At 36.2% G+C, this 18992-nt stretch overlaps 2 pseudogenes; both read right to left on the bottom strand.

Moving 5' to 3' along the window:
* Positions 1 to 2906: 2906 nt before the first annotated feature.
* LOC149265550 (putative LRR receptor-like serine/threonine-protein kinase At4g37250 pseudogene) lies at positions 2907 to 15409 on the bottom strand (annotated as a pseudogene).
* LOC149265551 (glycolate oxidase 1-like) lies at positions 11443 to 14260 on the bottom strand (annotated as a pseudogene).
* Positions 15410 to 18992: the final 3583 nt, after the last annotated feature.

Raw genomic sequence — 18992 nt, 5'->3', positions numbered from 1 at the left:
TGTTCGTAGGCTATCGTAGGAGCCGAGCATTTTCTCCCTGAAAATATACCTTCAAGGTTCCTTAAGTGGATAACAGAGCTACTATACTTGACATTGGCAGTATCCAGTAGCTTTTCTAGCCCAAAATCTCCTATGTATGGCTCCATGTCAAAGCCCAGAAGGATGTTCCTTGGCTTAATATTTCCATGAACAAACTTCCTTTCAGGTAAATAAGCCAGGCCTCTAGTTACTCCCTTTGAAATTTTAATCGTGGCAAACCATGGTAGATAAAAGGGAGAGTTTGATGACCTTCTTGCAATGTTAGAGAGATATAGTGTTAGTCAATGTCAATGTGAAAGGATCTGAAAAGGATAGGCCACTAAGAACCTTAGAAGCTAAACAAGATGATCAAGATTAGCATGCAACAAGAGGAGAATAACAATTCAAACCCTACATGATAATGGACACCCTTTTGCAATGATCACAGAGAACTAGATTTGGTTATCGAGAATGTTGAAATTGAAAAGGAATCAATACTCTTTGATAAGCAAGGAAAGCATTATACTCGACCTCAGGGAACTCAGTGGGCAAAATTCTCAATAACTAGTTAATATTGATTTGCATCAATTTCTTTTGGTCCAACCAAAAATTAAAATCCATCCCCTGCCACTGCAACAATAATACACCATATATCACCTTCCCATTAAAACTGAGAATGAGCTGCAAGTAAAATATGAGAACGCATATGCCTCATAAGCATGGAGTTAAGTTTGATCCCTGAGCTTTGCTATAATCCTCAACTATAGAAATATTGAAATTTTTAAGAAGACTCTGGCCATTTCATAAGCGGCTGAGTTGACAATAGAGTTTGTCTGTTGCTGAGTCCTAATCATAGAGGTGTCTATATGAGTTATGTCAATGTCTAAGTAGAGCTGTTGATTATGGAATGTGGGTGTAAGTCCTTATCACTGTCCAACTTATGTCAAAGAAAGGATGCTACATAGGAAGAAAGAATTGGTTAATCGATTGTGGATGATGGCATTTTTTCTAGAAAATGCAATACCTCCTTCATTGATGGTCTATTTTGAGGGGAAGCAGAAGCACAATTCAATGCAATCCCCATAGACACTGAGATTTCTTCCCTTCCTTCAACCTCTAGTTGAAGAGTACGATCTATGATGCGCAAAAGGTGATGCTCGTCATCAACAGAGTTTTGACCCCATGCTACAAAATCCTTATCCGAAGGTGGTTTCCCAGTAAGAATCTCCATAAAAATAACCCCAAAGGAATAAGCATCCCACTTTTGGTTGGGTTTGAGAGTTTCCAATGTCTCTGGGGCCTGGTAAAGAGATACAAAGTTCTTGTACGTGCCTGAACAACCCAGCAAATCAGGTGTTGTTTGCAGGGTATCGCGGGAGCCAGTGGAGCATTTGATCCCTAAAAATAAACCTTCAAGGTTCCTTAGGTGGATAGCAGAGCTACTATACTTGACATTGGCAGTGTCCAGTAGCTTTTCTAGCCCAAAATCTGCTATGTATGGCTCCATGTCAAAGTCGAGAAGGATGTTGCTTGGTTTAATATTTCCGTGAACAAACTTCCTTTCATGTAAATAAGCCAGGCCTCTGGCTACTCCCCTTGCAATTTTAATCCTAGCCAACCATGGCAAATAAAAGGGAGAGTTTGATGACCTTCTTGCAAGATTAGAGAGATATAGTGTTAGTCAATGTCAATGTGAAAGGATCTGAAAAGGATAGGCCACTAAGAACCTTAGAAGCTGAACAAGATGATCAAGCTTAGCATGCAACAACAAAAGAATAACAATTCAAACCCTACATGATAATGGACTCCCTTTTGTAGTGATTACAGAGAACTAGATTTGGTTATCCAGAATGTTGAAATTGAAAAGGAATCAATACTCTTTGATAAGTGAGGAAAGCATTATACTCGACCTCAGGGAACTCAGTGGGCAAAATTATCAATAACTAGTTATAACAAAATACAAAGAACCTAGTGAAAAAAATGACAAATATCTAATTTAAATGAACCATAGAGAACGTGGTCATAAAAAAGATAAATATCCATCTTAAAGATAAAAGGGAGATGAAATAAACTACAACATATCCTTGAAACAAAACAAAAGGGTTGATATATATTCTAAAGAAGAGAAAACGGGGATAGACTCTGTGGAATCCAATAATATGGTATAATGGACCTATTCAATATATAATAGTAGAAACATTCCATAGAAACTGATATAAATACTACAGCCAATTGTTCTCCAGCTAAGTAATAAGATGTTATGTAGAATAAAATACAAATACAAGCACAAGGTAACTTGTCTTATTTCATGGTCTTCCTAAGAAAGCTTATGAAGGAAGCTATGTAGCATTCTCATGGTTTTGATAAATTATCATTTGTTGCTAGGATGACCATGTATATATAAATATTCTAACCTGGAAAAAGAGAAGTTTCTTCTTTGTATATGCAAACTATAGCTGCACCAATAAATCTAATTTTCAATATTGATTTCCATCAATTTCTTTTGGTCCAACCAGCAATTAAAATCCATCCCATGCCACTGCGACAATAATACACCATATATCACCTTCCCATTAAAACTGAGAATGAGTTGCAAGTAAACTGTGATAACGCGGATGTCTCATAAGCATGGAGTTAAGTTTGATCCTTGAGTTTTGCTACAATCCTCAACTGTAGAAATATTGAAATTTTTAAGAAGACTCTAGCCATTTCATAAGCAGCTGAGTTGACAGTAGAGTTTGTCTATTACTGAGTCCCAATCATAGAGGTGTCTATATCAGTTATGTCAATGTCTAAGTAGAGCTCTTGAATATGGAATGTGGGTGTAAGTCCTCATCTCTATCCAACTTATGTCAAAGCAAGGATGCTACATAGGAAGAAAGAATTGGTTAATCGGTTGTGGATGATGGCATTTTTTCTAGAAAATGGAATACCTCCTTCATTGATGGTCTCCTTTGAGGGGAAACAGAAGCACAATTCAATGCAGTCCCCACAGACACTGAGATTTCTTCCCTTCCCTCAACCTCTGGTTGAAGAGTAGGATCTATGATGCGCAAAAGGCGATGCTTGTCATCAACAAAGTTTTGACCCCATGCTACAAAATCCTTATCTGAAGGTGGCTTCCTAGTAAGAATCTCCAGAAAAATAACCCCAAAGGAATAAACATCCCACTTTTGGTTGGGTTTGAGAGTTTTCAATGCCTCTGGGGCCTGGTAAGGAGATAAAAAGTTCTTGGATGTGCCTAGACTGCTCAGCAAATTAGGTGTTGTTTGTAGGCTATTGAGGGAGCTAGTGGGGCGTTTGCTCCCTAAAAATATACCTTCAAGGTTCCTTAGGTGGATAACAAAGCTACTATATTTGACATTGGCAGTGTCCAGTAGCTTTTCTAGCCCAAAATTTGCTATGTTTGGCTCCATGTCAAAGCCCAGAAGCATGTTGCTTGGCTTAATATTTCCATGAACAAACTTCCTTTAATGTAAATAAGCCAAGCCTCTGGCTACTCCCTTTGCAATTTTAATCTTGGCCAACCATGGGAGATGAAAGGGAGAGTTTGATGACCTTCCTACGAGATTGGAGAGATATAGTGTTATTCAAAGGATCTGAAAAGGATAGGCCACTGAGAACCTTAGAAGCTGAACAAGATGATCAATATTAGCATGCAACAAGAGGAGAATAACAATTCAAACCCTACATGATAATGGACTCCCTTTTGCAATGACTACAGAGAACTGGATTTGGTTATCTAGAATGTTGAAATTGAAAGGAATCAATACTCTTTGATAAGCAAGGAAAGCATTATACTCAACCTCAGGGAACTTAGTGGGAAAAATTATTAATAACTAGTTAATATTGATTTGCATCAATTTCTTTTGGTCCAACCAGCAATTAAAATCCATCCCCTACCATTGCAACAATAATACACCATATATCACCTTCCCATTAAAACTGAGAATGAGCTGCAAGTAAACTGTGAGAACGCGGATGCCATAAGATCCCTGAGCTTTGCTACAATCCTCAACTGTAGAAATAATGAAATTTTTAAGAAGAATCTGGCCATTTCATAAGCAGCTGAGTTGACAGGAGAGTTTGTCTGTCGCTAAGTCCCAATCATAAAGGTGTCTATATGAGTTATGCCAATGTCTAAGTAGAGCTGTTGAATATGGAATGTGGGTGTAAGTCTTCATCTCTGTCCAACTTATGTCAAAGCAAGGATGCTACATAGGAAGAAAGAATTGGTTAATCGGTTGTGGATGATGGCATTTTTTTAGAAAGTGCAATACCTCCTTCATTGATGGTCTCTTTTTAGGGGACGCAGAAGCACAATTCAATGCAGTCCCCACAGACACTAAGATTTCTTCCCTTCCTTCAACCTATGGTCGAAGAGTAGGATCTATGATGTGCAAAAGTTGATGCATGTCTTCAAAAAAGTTTTGACCCCATGCTACAAAATCCTTATCTAAAGGTGGCTTCCCAGTAAGAATCTCTAGAAAAATAAGCCCAAAGGAATAAACATCCCACTTTTGAGAAAGAGGAGGGGAGATAGAGGTCCACCTTGCCTTAATCCACATTCAACTCTAAGGGAAGGAGAAGTAGAGCCATTTATGAGGACTGTAAAGGATGCCAAGGAGATGCAAGTCATAATCCAATTGATAAGTCTATTTTGAAGCCAATGTGGGTGAGGAACTCAAATATATAGCCAACTAACATGATTGAAAGCTTTCAAGAGATCAATTTTCAGAATGTCTCCTTTTAGACACCATTGTTTGAGATCATGGAGGCTTTCCTAGGCAACACCAATGGCCTTGTGAATTTGTTTGCCTTCTAGAAAGGTGAACTGTTCCTCAGAGATAGATTCGGATAGGATGGGTTTGATGTGAAGAGATATGGTTTGGCTATAATTTTTTAAATCCAATTACATAGAGAGAGAGGGTGGAAATCATCAAAAGAAGAGGGATCATCGGGTTTGGGAATTAAAGCAAGGAAGATGGAGTTGAAGGAGGTGTTATCACAAAATCATGTACTAAGGGCTGCTACTTAGCAAGATTTCATGTAACTCTTTCAACCAGACTTTAGACTAAGGATTAGCCTCCTTAGTCAGAGAGGGATCTCTCACAAACTTTTGATAAAAATCATTCACAACAACAGATGGCTAACTCTTCACACATTCATGAAAAAAAAGCTGGTTGGACACATATCAAATTGGTCTTCATTGGGCTATGGAGTCTCACACATTTAGTAAACAAAATCACAGTCATTTCATGGAAGTCAAGGCTCTTTGCATCAGATGTTCAAACATATTTCACATAAACCACAGCTTGCCAAACATACAGGAAGTCAGAGCATTAAAAATGAATTCTGAGTGATTATGCTATAACAAGGCTGTAAAAGAACATTAAGAGAATAAACCACCATCATATTTGAACAATTTAATCCATTGAGAATCTTGAGAAGAAACAACCACTGCTTTACTATTACTGTAATAAGTCTTTAAATTGGCCCAAATAAACTCTGTTTTTGTATAAAATCTCCAACTTTTTTACATCAGAATCTTTTCTATATATAGGAAAACAAAAAAAACAACTACTTGAGACTCCTCCTCCAGCATGAGGGGAGCTCGAAATCCTATCATTAACTGCCTTATCCATATCTAAACAAACTAATTAATTACAAAGGTATTGCGCTGTGAAAACATAGAGTCCCATTCCCATTGAAACTCTAAGTCTTTCTCCTCGTGTGCATTGATGCTTTCTTGAACTTTGACACCTGTATCATTTCAGTAATAGCCAATACATGCTGGAGAAAAATTCACTGAACGAGCAACTTCGGATACTTGATGTGTGGATGACTCATCAGTTGATGAAGATCTGTGCCCTATTTTCACGGTCTCTGCCTCCCATTAGTCCTTATGCACTAATGACTATGCTCCAAGCCATTTAATTCCTTTAATAACCACGCATAATCCAATATGCCTTATGATCTGGACACTTTGTGAGCTGAACAGGTGTACCACTCAAAATTTCGGCAACCCTACCAGAACCCTAAAAATTCGGCTATAAAGTAACTTTAGGAAGACTTTAACAAAAAATTCACCTTTTCCTCCAATACTTACACCTGTCACCTTTTGAATATCTGGATAGCTTTGTATAATCTCCATGCTGGCCTCGAGTCATCCTTTTCAAGATTTGCTGACCTCAGCATCAATTTCATTTTTTTACATAAACAGTCATCTACAGCAGTTTCGTAGCGCGCTACGAAACTGCTGTAGGTAATCAAAACAGAATATATGAATCTTAAAGCACTGATGACTTAACTTCGTGATTTCTTCAGCTACTTTGTACAGGTGTAAGGGATCCAAAAAGTTTCAAAATGATGACAACCAAAATTTATCAAAACTTGAAAAGCAAATTTCCTCTTGGATTAATCAGCTAGTTTACCTAGCTTCTTCTTCAAACTGCTAACTTCTTCCTTCAAAGCCTTGTTTTCTGCTCTTAAGCTTGTGTTCATCTGTTTCATGATTTTTGCCTGCTTCAGAGCTGGCACTGTCCACAAATATGCATCAAACACTGAGTCATTTTGGCTCATTAGACTTGTTCTGCCTTTTATTACAGCCTTTTTATAATTTGCATATCTCACTGCCCTTTCCTTAGAAACATTTTTAATCTGAGGCACTTCTTCTTGTGTTGTTCCTGCCTGTTGCTTGATAGCAATGACATTTCCACCTTGGCTGATGATGACCCTATTACCCTTGTTTTTACTTCTGGCTGCATGAACTGTTCTGGTCAAAACCTCAAGTACATCTGTACTAGGCACTTCTAAAGGTGCCTTCTCATTCTGCGCTTTCTCCACCTCTTTCATTTGTCTTCTTGTGACTGGCCTACGTGGCTTGAAAGCATATTCTTTACTAGGCTCCTCAAATCTCAACCTTTTTGAAGCTCTTGGTTTCTTGGTACTTTCGGGTGAAGATTGAGTGAGGTCAATATGCATTGGCTGCACTGGGTGATCTTGCTCAAACTCAATAGCTTCAAGTAAGTCACTTAAACTGCCTTTTGAAATAGAGCTTTCTTCCACAGTAATTGACTTACCTTTCTCCTTGTTTAATTGACCTCTCGTTTTCACCCTTGAAATCTTTTCAACTTCACTCCTTTCTTCCCTTTCTCTCACAGGCAATGGAGTGAGGCCTGTTTTGCTTGGAAAGCCGGCCATAAAAACAAATGAATCCCAATCTCTGCCAATCTTTTGTAAACCATCCAATACCAGCAACTTTACCAAGCCATGATGAAACAAGGATGTTTCACAACCATCTTTCTTTAACTGGATTTTATCACACATTTTACTAATGCTTCTGAACAAATAGAAAGGGATATCTATTGAAGCCTTACCTGTGAAATGCAACAAAAGTTTGAAGTGATAGGAATAAACTTTATTGTACCTTCCCTCGCATGTTAGGTATTTCTGGATGCATGTGAGGAGCATAGCATAATGTTCTTTTATGTAACTCCTTGGCACCGCTTTGGTGAGGTCCTCATTTACATACAGTTCCTTCAAAAACTCTTTACAGGGACTCATGTCGAATTTAAAGTTTTTGAACCATTCTTGACCTCCCCTCGGAATTTCAGTGATAATGGAAATGGCTTCAGGAGACACAGGAAATTCTAACATTGACACCTTTGAATTCAATCCAGTAAAATTCAATGCGAAAGCCTTCGTTACCTCTGCATGTCCTCCCTTCAATTTCTCGCAGAACCTCCAGCAACCAGCATTTCGAAAGGCTCTTGCTACACCTTCATCCCTGAGTGTAACATCAAGCCCCTCTGGCTCTGCCCTCAGGCACTTACCGGATCGATGTTCCCTCTTTTCCATCTTGCTTCGAATATCTTCACACAGGAAACTAATGGCAGCTACAACTCGAAAACAATCTCGACTTTGGAGTGCAGGCTCGCTTGCAATGATCCCTTTAAATGAGAACTCGGGCTTGTCATACAGCAGACATGTTTACACATTATGAAAAACACATTATGACACAACCATACCTCATAAAATCCCTTAAGATGATATTCATATGCGTGATTCTGGACCTTATGGCGGAATCATGATTTATCATGACCTGGAGAGGACATCAACTGACAAACATGAACGGACCTATGACTCACCCCTCCTAGATTTGATATTGCAAGAAAAAGCGCTACAAAAACCCCGAAACCCCGATTTCGTAGCGCGGACAGTTCAAATTTAACAAAACGCGCTACAAAATGGCTAGTAAACAGTACGCTGCGAAAAGACGGAAACATCATTGCGCAGCTAAATTGACCAAACAGATTGCGCTGCGAAACTGCGCAAAGTACTGATGACATGACATGCCTTAACTGACAATCATGGAGGGTATCTAACGATTTTTTTTCTTACACGAACTTACATCAATACCTTTTGAAATTCAAATTTCAAAATGACACACACACATATAAACCTATTCACAAAACTGAAGACTTTTATATGAAACTTGTGGACAACATTACATACATGAACTATGGTTCTAAGTGATAACAGGAGGCATGCATATGACCAGTAGATCTGGATTCTGCAATGACTCTTAAGATATCATCACCAAAGAGTTAAAAAATAATACCAAAAGAATTCGTTTGTCTAGCCATCTGGCCCCAAGCTCTTGTCTTTTTCGAAGCCACTTAAAACCTTCTTGAGCTCTTTAGCAGTTATGGGTTCCATCAACATCTCGTTGTCGTATGGAGCTGAAATCTTGGGATGAGCAAGGCTAATTTGACCACATCGACTATAAAGTCTCTATTGGGTTCTTTGAAAGGAGAACTGAAATGGTTAGTCACCATTGTAGCAAGATTCTCGAAGGAGGAGGTTATATTCCCTTCTAGGCCCCTTAGCTTCCATACAGTATTTCTCATCTTCCTCCCTTTGGTGTAATTTTGAAAGAATTTAGTATTCTCATCATCTCCCTCTAGCCAAATGGCTCAGCGTTTAAGTCTCCAAGTTGCCTCAATGTCAGCTAAGAGTTTTTTCTTCCTCCCTTCCAATTGGGTTAGGAGTGGCTTTGATACCTCCATGGCATATCCTTCTGAAGGGCCTTCTGATATAACTTTTAGGTCTACTTCCACTTCACAAAGCACCAGATCATCCATTTCCCTTTTTCCACCAACCACTTTATAGTTTCTTCCTTCATAGCTTTGAGGTTTTGAGCAAATTGTCTTCTTGCTGACTCATTCGACAAAAGATCAAAAGGTCTCCAGGTTGCTTTTACTAGCCTCGTGAAGCTCACATCTGTAAGCTAGGTTGGGTTGAATTTGAACAGACTAGGAGGTTTTATCCCAGAACCTCATATACCCACCTTATTTATATATGCATGTTAATGGATTTCCGTAAATGTATCTTAAAATTACTATTTTTTAAAATCATGTAGGTAGAGCCTATGTCAGTGACATCCCTAATGTTGAATAGAAGAACAATCTGCCCGCTAGTGGGATGATGGCACTGATATTGTGTGAGACTTGGTCAACCATGGATGTCTCTCAAGATAATTTATTTCCATCATAGGTAGCTCCCATCCTCAACCCCTCCCCATGAGGTTTGAACTTGAGATCTAATGGAGACTAGATCTCATATAAACCAATGTTCTACACCTTATGGATTTAAGATCACTATGTATACATGCTAAATTTCGTATATAAATGCATTCTTAGATTTGTTAGTTGCCATTAGACTATGAATCTGGTTTATTGAGACTAAATTTGAGTAGCAAATATCATTTTTTGCATATTTAATTGCAGTTATTTTTAAGTTTAATCCTAGTATTTGATTTCACATCTAAATTCTATACACATGATTGGATCTATTATGGAATCTTCACATATCATGTATGTGGATGTTGATTAGGTATTGTAGTTATCTCTTTTAATTCTAGTATTTGACTTCACATCTAAATTCTGTACACATGATTGGCTCTACTATGGAATCTTTTCATATCATGTATGTGGGATGTTGATTAGGTTTTCTTGCTAATTTCAGTGATGAAATATAATTTCACCTATGTTTTGCATAAAAAATATGTTCTACCATGGGAGAGTACAATTGAAAAACCATATAGGAAATCTGATTGGAGAGTAGAAGAAATTTTGAATTGGAGTGCCCCTATGACCATGGGAGGTGTGTCTGCATACATGACATACTGTAACTCTCAAATTATCGCAAACAAGATTCTAACATTTGACCATATATACTTTGTTGTTATCTTTCTAACCTTACACTTCCACGAAATTCAATTATTCGATAGTAAAGTTCTAATGAAATGGTAAGATGCCACTTTTAAAAGTGCTAATTTGAGGATATTTTGCTTTGATACCAACTGGTACAGACCAAATACTTAGAATCTCATGATAAAACAACATAAAAAAGATGTACACTAATGTGAAGCTCAATGTTCAAAGTGATAATAAAAATGAGTTACAAGTTAAATGCCTTAACCATTAGAAACACTCTTTCAAATTATCCAATCACACGTATATATCTGATTTCTATGTTCATAGTTACAATAATAAGTATATTAACTTCTATATTTTAACACATTGTACATTTAAATTAAAAAAACAAACCTCTATGACATATAGATTTATAATCTCATTAATTAAAATTACAGCAATCAACATATAAATAACCAAATTACAAAATTGAAAAACGACAATGATAAACAACTTGATATTGCTATCAACCAAGAATGAGACTTGTCATAGGTGATCTTAGTGTCTTTCCCATTTGACATACCTGTGTCCTGATTTCATCTTTCTGGAGATATATTTGCTCTATTACATAGAAATTTATGATCTCATTAATTAAAATTACAGCAATCAACACATAAATAACCAAATTACAAAATGGAAAAATGATAATGTTAAACAACTTGACATTGCTATCAGGCAAGAATGGGACTTGTCATAGGTGATATTAGTAACCTTCCCATTTGACATACCTTTGTCCTGATTTCATCTTTCTGGAGAAATATTTGCTGTATGCACCGACTCATACAATACCATTTTACAAAAATATTAGGTTGGTAATGTGTTTTTGTGTCCAGGAATCATCAGTAAAGCTATTGCAAGAATAAGCTAACTTTAAAAGCACATTAAACTGCAAAGGTAGAGGTAATAATCCTCAGTGTTTCAATTATCTTAATCAGAATAACATGATTTCTAGGCAAAAACACCATAGCTTTGCAAAACAATTCGACTAAATTCTCAGCAGATATAGATCCTACTAGCAGCATAGCTCTTAGACTGAAAATATACTAGTTTTAACAATATTGCTAATATCTAGAACTATTGCATAAGGACGTATCAAATTAGAAAGCACAAGCAATTGCATATTCACTTTGTTGATCAACAATCACTCATGTGAGAGCAGAGCATTTCAAAGCCTTGATATAGATCGAATCATGTCGGCCTCAGTTTGGATGTAATTTCGATTTATCTCCTTCACTAAACAACATCCTGCTAAGGCCATCATTAGTTCAAACTCGTCCCGCAACATTTTTAGAACATTTCTCACCCTTGCTTCTCCCTCTGCAGCCAAAGAAAAAACTACAGGCCTCCCAATCTGCAATCCCCAATACAACATCATAAGCTATAAGATTCTGAAATATATTGCATGTTATAGAAATCAACCACCATCCAGCTACAATAGATCAACAATAATATTCAGAATGAATGGTCACCACAAAATCCTACAAGGAAAATAGGTCAATTAAATAATATGCTTACAAATATGTTAAAGGCTCCAAGAGCCAATGCCTTGAAAACATCTGTGCCATGCCGAACTCCTCCATCCAGAAACACTGGAACTTGACCTTGTGTGGCTTTTACAACTTGCCATATACACTCTCCATAAATCATCACCGGGTCAGGTATCCAAAATTTCCTACGAAAAAATATATTAATGCAATGTTGTGGTGCACACCTCTTCCAAAGAGCTTATTGTTGCTAGAACATAATCAAGTTGTCGAGCTCCATGGTTGGATAAAATTATACCTTGTATGCCTGCTTGGATGGCTAGCCTTGCTGTATAATACATTCATAATTATTATTATCAACTTTACTCATTATGAAAATCACTCAGGGATCCCCATGTGTTACATGCCGAAAAGCCCAAAAACACTTACTGTCCTCAGCAGTCAAAACCCCCTTCACAAGCATTGGAAAACTGGTAATTGTCTACAACCATTTCACATCCTGCTCACAAACTCAAACTAAACATTTTTTAGACCGGTGCCTTCTGTTTTGGTGTTAAATGGGTAATCAAATGCATTGGTGTGACAATATGCATATTTTCAGCTTAAAAGTTGGAAAAAAGATACAGAGTATTTCTTGAAAAAGGATACGAAGTATTTCTTGAAGATGTAAATCATAATATGACTCATCACAAATAATTTTTCTGAGATTTAGAAGGTTACAAGCAAAGAGAGGAACTCAACCCCAAGATTTCTCCAGGTGCTTCTCTATCCATTTTCATTCTATTCAAACACAATACTGAAGAATTATTTGAAATATCTCTCTACCAGTACTATTACAAACCTTCCAACTCAATGATCTATCAATTTGACCTACAACATATGATGCCAGTCCAGAATCCGCTATCTGCAAGAAAAAACCAACTTAAGGAAGAAGTCTGGACATTGAATATAGGAAGAACTAAAAACAACATCCTTCTATTTAAAGAACTCATAAAATGGAATACATACCTTCTTCATTTTCCCAAGATCCAAACCTTCGAAATTCTTTAAGGTAAGATATGGAGGCAATGCGAATCTACATTTTTGACAAAGAAAAATCAATAGAAGTCAAAAACAATTATGGATCTAGAATTGAATCTCAACACAGAGGTGTGCCTTACTATCTAGCATGTATGAGTGGATATCACAATGAGACTTTTCAGAACATTAGATACCTCAGTGTCAGACAAGGGATGAACAAAGAGGAATCCCAGATAAAATGGAGACTTTTGACTTATTTTAAGTTTGATACATTATAGGTGCTAAATGCTTTTTCTAACCCTAGCGTCGCTTCTGATCCTAAAAGAATTCCACAATGTTCTAATTTTTATTGAGAGCTGAGAAAGTGTTAAAACATGGGTACAAACTCATAACGTTAAAGAGAAGTATACTCTAAATATAAGATTTATCCCACATGTCTACCTAGTCCTGTCAGCAAATCTAAAATGGAATGAATTTTCACTACCTATTTCTAATGTCAGACTCCCTCCGCCCAAGTCGAGGTGTGTCCACAGTTAGTGCAGTTGCCTTAAAACCAGCCCTCTCTGCTCTTCTAACAAGTTGTACAACAACATGCCTATTCTTTTAAACCTGCCAACAATGACATCTAAATTTTAACACCACTCATACATTCACATTTAGTAAACCCAACGCAATATAATTGAACTTACCATTGGTTTAGGAGCCTATAATACAATTAGATGGATATGAACTCAATTACATCTCAGAAAACATGGGAAGACAACCATATGGGTGGAAATGATAAACTTACATAAATTTGAAGAAAGCGAATGACTGGTCCAGTTAAATCAACCTCTTCAACACTTGATGTAACCCATGAAGAAAGTGTCTACAACAAATATGTCCAAGCCTCAATATTTATCAACACAACAAACTATTTCAAAATCCAAAATCACTATAATTTCTTAGATACTTAATAGCTAGAAGGAAATTAAAACATTCAGAAGATCGATCCCACAAAGGGAAGGCCGATGCCCAAACCATTATAGTTCCAGCAACTGACACAGCTCTTGCAGTATCATACTTTCCTGTAAAAGATGATGGATTCACTTTCAGAAAATATATGCATCAAAATAGGATGTTAAATGTAATACAATAATCTAATGCATACCTTTGGGATGAGCCATCTTTTGCATGGCAGTTGGTGCAATCTTAATAGGCATTGATATCTTGAATCCCAACACGGTGGTACTCAGATCCACCTTTTTTACATCAACCAATATACGGGGATGGAACCTGATACATACAACATCAACCAAAATCTTTGTAATAATGTCAATTCCCCTTATGCTTGTAATGAAAGAGGTGCCATAATGTTCAAAAGTTTGGCCCAAGACAGGGTGACTAAAATTGAGAATTATAGCTATTCAATGTGTATCTAATCTGATTGCAGTCATAAAGATGGTGAAAAAATAGATACGATAGCTTAAGGTACATCATTTTCAAATGACTATGTATTAGCTGAAGGTACAGTATCTAAACAAGGGAGATTGTGGAATCCATAAGAAACTCGTAATATGCAAGCAATTGAAGGGCTATCTTTGCAGAAAAAATAAAAACAGCCATGCAGAAACGAATTGAACGAGATTTCCTGCAGATATACATGAAATGGAAAAAAGAGAACAAGGGAACCCACCATAATAGGCATTTGCCAAGCTTCCATGTGGAATTTAGTCATAAACCAGCAGTTTTTCCTCTATACCCCAATGGAAAGCTCGGAGGCGAACAATGTTGGGATGTTTAACCCTACCGATTGCTTTAGCTTCTGCTTCAAAATACTTGTACCTTTCCATACCACCATCAATAAGTTGCCTTACTGCAAAAGTCAGCCCATCTTCTAGAACTGCCCTGTACAATATAGTATAACCACTGGCACCCAATATATATGCAGAGGCTCTGAGTAGCTTATCTAATTCCATGTCAAGATCTCCATTTAATGTCACAAAAGTTCCTTGTTGTTGATCTCCATTGTCCGAGACACTTCCATCTGAGCTCTCATCAACTTTTTGAAGGCAGAGCCATCCAACTCTACCCGAACTAGAAGAATGATCTCCATTGTCGTCCAACTGAATATTCCTGGTATTAGGCCCATCCTCCGACTCCTTCTTTCTTCTTGTTCCCTAGTAACGGTACATAAAAACTATGCAAAGGAGGCTTATCCCTGCAAAATCACCAACTACAATGGTAGCTATGGTGCCTTTACTTATACCTTTTCCCTTGTTAATAATACGCATGGCTGCAATTGTTGAAGGTGAGCTGATTTTTGGAGGATCCAAGAGTGTTGAAGGAGTTTAAAATAAATTTGTCAGTGGGTGACCACAAAGACCTAGATTACCAGCAAAAGCATCATTTTTTTGATGAAAAAGAGCTCCAAATTGTGGAATGTGTCCAGTCAAAGGCACAAGGTTACCCTTGGCGTAAAAATTGCAGACGAAAATTCGCAGGTGTCTTCAACAACACCCAACATGAATCTGAAGAAAAATTTCGACAACGACAATGGATTTCTCAATGGATTTTCTTCCTCTCGGGTGGATTCACCCTCAACTCTTACAGATTAAATCACGAAAACCATTTGGATGTAGCAGTCATTGTCAGACAATTCATCTCTGACCTTATTTGATCTAGATCTCATTTCTACATTCAGGAAAGCCATGGATGAAATTTTCCCCAGAGATTCAATGGGGCCCATTTCAGAGGTTTATCAGGGCAGCGCAGGAAGCAAGAGTGAAGAAAATGAAAAGGGTACCCCAGGCAAATCTTCCAGGCTCCAATCTAGTAGCATTCAGGCGAGGGTTTGCAACTGTTTCAAATATCATGAACAGTTGCAACCACTTAACTACCTTCCCTTGATCGAACGATTAACAATCTTATAATTTTCTAACACATAATCTTACGGCACACAAGGATGACAAGTAGATTTTAGGGAAGTTCATTTCAGAGGGAAACGCCTTACATCGTAAATATTTTAAAACAAAAATTATTTATAAAAATTATTAGAAAAAGTTATAAATAACTGTACTTTTCTTTTCTTTATTTTTATTTTAATATAAATTTAATTTATCATTTTTACCATCTTTAACTTCTTAAAATAATAGTAATTTAATTATTTTTGTGTCCACCTTATTCAATAAGAAAAACTGAGATTTTTGGAATATTTGAATGACTTAAAAGTAATAAAATTTGTTTGATAATTAAAATAACTAAATCAAATATGTTTTTAAAATATTCTTTTAAATGGTATATAGTTAATAAAAAATAATTAAGATATTTTAGAAAAATAAAAAACAATATTAACTATAGATTGCGAGGGCTAACGAGGGGATGCTAGAAGCTAAGGGGCAACCTATCACACTCTCACCTTCGACTACATTTAAGAGTGTGAGTGGCCTGGCTATTCCACCTCATGCACTACCCATGTGATTAATCCTTTCCAAATTTAATACTATGGTACCACTACATTTAAGAGTGTGGGTGGCATGGCTATTCCACCTCATGCACTACACATGTGATTAATCCTTTCCAACTTTAATACTATGGTAAGTCTATGTTTTCCTCACAAGAACATTTGGAGAGCCTTTGCTCCTCGGCCTTTAAGGTATGCTCTGGCCCCTTCCTCACCACGGTTGGAATTGCACTATTAGTGTATCGACAATGATGGGTTTGCGTGTCTAAAAATGTTTGAAAATTTAGGGGCTACATCATTTCCTCTTCCTGAAGCAAGGTTGCTTTCCTTAGACAATGGAGCGACGGTGAATTGTTCCTACATGCCTTTTCTCTTGGTTCATATATCCAGACTTACCTGCTGCTCGCAGGGATAGTTCAATGGAGGATTAACTATTTACCCTCGCTTCATTGAGGTGATTTTATACTAGATTGTGTGGCTTTCTTTGAAGATTGTGGTTATAGTTATAGAATTTGCCACTCTCTCTCTAACAAAGGTGCAATTCATGACTTGTGTAGCATGGGTTGATTCCATCATGGTACTATCTATCCATCTTAGATCCATTATTATTTCTCTTAGTTCTATATCTATCCATTGAAGTTTGCTTTGTTTCATTGTATCTCTTTGTGGTTTGCATTGCGACTTTCTTTGTGTTGTCATCTAAATGAAGAGTGACCCTTCCCAAGGATTTTTTTCCTACCTGTCTATTTATTTTGTCATGTTATCTTATGTCAGCTTAGCCTACACTTTCCATCTAGTAACTTTCAAGTTAATATTCTCCTCAATATTCTCATTTCTTTACATTCTCTCATGTATTGTTGGGCATAACTTCCTTGTCTAGTTCTTTCCTTACTGGTGCATTATGCCTTGGAAACAAATGTGCAGTTGATAATGGGTTGTGGTCATAGTCCCTAGGGAAGGCCATGAGCCCATGCCCATGCATAGAAGGTGAAGACCATCTTTCATTTGGTTATCGCTCCCAAAATTCTAGAATAAATTTCCCAACTCAAGATCCTCATCACTTGGGATTGTCAATATTTCTTAGATTCTGAAATCTTAGAGGACGCACCTCACCGGGTTCTTAACATTGGTCAAACCAAAGGAGGACTAAGCTAATATCTAAGCTCCATAACCCTTCATTTATAGATGAAAATCCTTTAGGACATGGGTACTAAAAGAGAAACAAATGGAGGAGAATGGCATAATATCTACATTGAATGAAATTAAGTGGGGTTAATATCATCATCGTTTGGCTTGGAAAGCATGAATGCGTGACTAGTTGACTTGAAGCGTCACCTCAAGTGTGACATTAAGCCTTCAACTCCCCCAGTGACCACCGCCTGGGATCTAGCTTTGGTAACCTCCTTATAGTCCTCATATTATCTTATGGCTTGCATAACTATTCTTCTGTGATATGCAGTCTAGTAGATGGTAGGATTGTTTGTGACCAATGTCTTCTTCTTTTTCTGGTTAGACTTACTTGTTTGTAACCAATCAATACATCTAGTTTCTCTTTTGGTAGATTGAGACTACTTACTCTAGACTCTAAAAAAGGAATATCTCTCTAGCAAATGTATTTTCAAAACTCAAGCTGATATCAATGTAAATCCACCCAAAAAAACAATATTAACTAGACTATACTTGTTTTAAATAATTTATTTATCATTATGTATTAATGTAATTTTTTTGGTTCTTCGACTCATTGGTGATAACTGAATTGGTTATTATGATGTTATAAAATATTATGCAGACCATGTGATTGAGGGTTGAAATCCCCCATGTGTCAAGCAAAAAAAATGTTTTGATTAGTTTATTTAGCAATATATATTAATTGAATGACTTATTTTATTTTTTAATGTTATTTTAAGCTATTTTTAGAGTATAAAGTTATATAATAATAATAGTAATAATAATAAAAATAATAATATTTTTAAAATAAAATATAAAAAATTAATTAAAATGAATGAAATTATAAAAATAGACACCAAGTCATCATAACAAGCCTTACTAATATAAGAAATATTTTTTGGCCTAATTAGATTATCATATCTTGTTATTTCAATAACACTTTTGAATGCATAAATGCATTAGCGTCGTCAAAATCCCAAAAGCATTTGATCTTTGTAAATGAAGCAACTTAAAATTATGATTTTTAAAAATTTGTACAATATTTTTGACGAAATTAAGTAGAAAAATGCTCGAAAATGAGCCGTTTAACCTATTAATTAAAATACATGTTTATTAAATCTTATATATTAATGTACTTGTTTTCACTAGTTTATTAAAAAATATATATTCATAAAATGTGTTTTTCCTCTTTATTTTATTTTTATCTATTTTTTAACTATTCAAATTTATAATTATTTTTAATAATCATAATATAAATAAATTTATAAAAATATTTTAAATGATTTTAATCCATCCCAAATCATCATAAAAAGTTTTTAAAATTATATAACTTTTTGGACAACTCTTCGGCCTCGTTAGACTAGGCGTAATATAATAATATATAATAATTAGCTAGATTGCCTAGTAAATCTAGGCCGGAGTGGAGAAAAATTCGCAAGAAATATTTACAATATTTTTCCGCTTACCAGTTCCTTCAGAACATGATTGAAATCTATTTCCAAACTTTTTAGTTGAGCTTCTACTACTATAAGCATTCTACATAGATATGCTCTATAGAATTGATCTAACAAAAAGATGAATCTACAAGAGGAGACGATCAGA

The sequence above is a fragment of the Pinus tabuliformis genome, chromosome 6, assembly GCF_031772625.1.
Source record: "Pinus tabuliformis cultivar Carrire ecotype Pingquan chromosome 6, CPIR1, whole genome shotgun sequence".
NCBI lineage: Eukaryota > Viridiplantae > Streptophyta > Pinopsida > Pinales > Pinaceae > Pinus > Pinus tabuliformis.
The sequence above is the reverse complement of the archived record's forward strand: the minus strand, read 5'-3'. Positions and strand labels throughout refer to the sequence as shown.